The 3,019-nt window shown below is 38.9% G+C and overlaps 1 long non-coding RNA gene across 1 annotated transcript; it reads left to right on the forward strand.

Moving 5' to 3' along the window:
• The first annotated feature begins 657 nt into the window (after positions 1–657).
• LOC149240382 (uncharacterized) lies at positions 658–2,361 on the forward strand. The gene is made up of 5 exons (XR_016245527.1): positions 658–1,233; positions 1,362–1,446; positions 1,547–1,778; positions 1,909–2,122; positions 2,231–2,361. It is a non-coding gene; the product is annotated as an uncharacterized LOC149240382 (long non-coding RNA).
• The last annotated feature ends 658 nt before the right edge of the window (positions 2,362–3,019 follow it).

Raw genomic sequence — 3,019 nt, forward strand, 5'->3', positions numbered from 1 at the left:
AATGCACTAGCAATAATTGCCATAGTGACAATGTCAGTGTCCATGTTAGTGTCAGAACACTCATTAATGAAACAACTCCCTTCCCCCACTTACATAAAGGACCTGCTCAGAGCACTATGTAAATGTTAGTGTCAGAGCACTCACCAATGAGATGGCCACTCAGAAATTAGTTTTTCTTTTTTTAATGATTTGTCAGGCACTAACAAATATCTAAAATCAATTGCCCTCCACCAAGGAAATTATGTCCCATTCGCTCAACCAATTGAACATTAAAAATAAAATTTCAAGAAATTAGAAAAATAATTTTAAATTTAAAAAAGAAAAAGAAATGTTTGACATTTTCTTGAAATTTTAATTAAAATTGTAAAAACACAACAAAATAATATAGAGCCAAAAATAAATATTATAATCCTTAACTAAACAAAAACTAAGAAACAATTAATTTAAAATGAAAAAATAAAAAAAATAAAAACCCAAAACCAAAATTTAACATATCTTAAATCAAAACATTCATATTCACCGCATCAATCTTATACTTCTAAATTCTACGAGCCACTATTGAATTGTTCAAATCTGAAAGATCTAAAGGAGTGACATCTCACATGTTTTATAACCCTATTTATATTTTCAATTATCCTTCCTAAAACAAGATAGGCTGCGAAGCAGCAAGTCCCTGCCGGCAGTTAAAACAGAACTTTAACAACAAAACTATCAGATCTGATTCTGGGGTTGTCGTGTGATCAATGTGCAATTTCGGGTAACTAAATTGTTCTTGCATTGCTTGTGTCCTTTTATAACAATATTTCAGCTTTTGCGTTATTGTCGGTGTGAAAAGATTACTGCAAAACCAACAAAATGCAATAGTTGCACTTTCCCGTCTACAGGAAGGCGAAAGTTACATTGCCCTTGTATCTTTTTGCAGGCAGAACCTGAGACAGATGAAGTATTTGCGCAGATCACTTTATTGCCAGAGGGAGATGTACGTCCTTATTTCAGTTTCTGGAATGTTATCCTACTAATGTGCAGGATTTACTGATGAGAAGTGTAGATGTTCTGACCTTTGGTTCGATATTGCAGCAAAATGAGTCATCTCATGACTCGGGGGCAGCTCCTCCTCAGCCTCGTAAGAGCAATGTTCATTCATTTTGAAAAACTCTTACTGCTTGTGATACTAGCACTCATGGAGGATTTTCTGATTTACGAAGGCATGCTGATGAATGTCTTCCACCTCTGGTTCGTGTTGAGATAGATACTATTGCTGAATGTACATTTTGCTTCCGTTCAGAAATGAAGTGAGTCCTTGTACTCATCTGCCACTGTTTGTGCGGAGGAAATGACCTTCTTTCAGTGTTGGTCTGCAGGACATGAGTCAGCAACCTCCTTCGCAAGAGCTAGTAGCCAGAGATTTGCATGGAATGGAATGGCGATTCCGCCATATATTTAGAGGTGCATATTACATCGCTTTAGTTCATTGTCAGTCATCTAGTTGGAAATTTATTGGACAAAAGTGTATACTTGATCTAAACTTGTCAGTATTATGTTGCAGGCCAACCACGCAGGCATTTGCTAACCACTGGGTGGAGCGTTTTTGTCAGCTCAGCCTATCTTGTTTATATTGAGAATTTAGTTAAGCTGGCCACAATTCCGTTGATGGATTCTCTTAACGGGAATGAAAGGCTGCGGAGCACTAGATGTTGTTTTGGATAACCACCTCACGCCCTCAAGTTTCTCCCACTCATTCGAACCCTGGTTCGATCGAAAGGAATTTGCAACACCATGTAACCCCAATGTTTTCTCCGTGACTCGATGTCGTTACTCCTATGGTTAAAACAATGTACCCATATATATTTTTTTGTAGCTACGTTCGTCGATCTTACTTTTATGCTAAACTCCAGTGTTTATTTGCAGCGTCAAGACCACCGGGTGTTCACATCGATTAGCTAATCTTGATGGGTTTCTATTACTGTACGACCACTTCCAGGTGATTAGGTCGCGTTTTATGAGGAAGTGATTCTGATTATCATTATTTATATCCTTCTGTTCCTCCCTAGTTCATTCTTTCTCGTTTCTGCTCAGTGGCATAGATTACCAGCCTTGGCGTTCTATCAGGAGGGTTTCCCTAGTAAGTTAGCCAGAACTTACTGCAATTTGTGTTTTCCTTTTTCTTTGTTTCTCCGCAATAAGATAATAACAATTTAAATGTTCTATTTGGGCTTTTCTGTGAATGCAGGTGGAGGCTCCTGTGGTAAGAAGACTTCGTCGGTGATACCAGCACGCCAAGCTACCCGAGTTACTCACGACATACTTCTTTTTCTCTTGAGATGTTTACATTTCTCTCTACAACTATTCGCTGATATTTTGAGTGACACCCCTGTTGGAATATTAATTCCAACTGCAGGCACCGTGGATGCAACATGGACAGCGATGGCAGCCGACTCAGCAATCACGTACAACCCCGAAACCGCTCAGCGAAACCAGCAAACCGCCTGATGCATTTCGGACCGCTTTTGCGGTGAAAGCAGTTTCCGTATAATCGAGCCCGATCTAATTATCCTCAGCCACGTGGTCCTCTCTATACGTCAGTAGAACTGACATTTCGGAGCCTAAAGTTCAGCATAAAAATGCCTCCCGAAATCTCCATCCACCGTCCGATTGTTATCATCAATATCCGCCGTCGATTGCTTCAAAGTTGCATCCGAGCCAACATTAATTAATCTTGCGTGGAGTAAACTCAAACAGCTGACCCCCTGTTCCGTCTGAAAAGAACTAAATCGATTTTAATGCTGGTCGTAGATGTTAGGTGTAAGCTTTAATGTTTAAAAAAAATCAACGGGAGTAGTTTAGTTTTCATATACGGCATATATTTTTTATTATTGTATTGCATATACATCATATATGTTATGCCTTTTGTTGGGAGGGGCGTAATGTTTTATTTTTTTAGTGTTGACCATTTGAAGAACGAGGCAGCAGCGAAAACCAAATGGTATTGCACAGCAGTGCATATGAAAAAGAAAACAGG

Source organism: Pinus tabuliformis, chromosome 8 (genome assembly GCF_031772625.1).
Source record: "Pinus tabuliformis cultivar Carrire ecotype Pingquan chromosome 8, CPIR1, whole genome shotgun sequence".
Classification (NCBI taxonomy): domain Eukaryota; kingdom Viridiplantae; phylum Streptophyta; class Pinopsida; order Pinales; family Pinaceae; genus Pinus; species Pinus tabuliformis.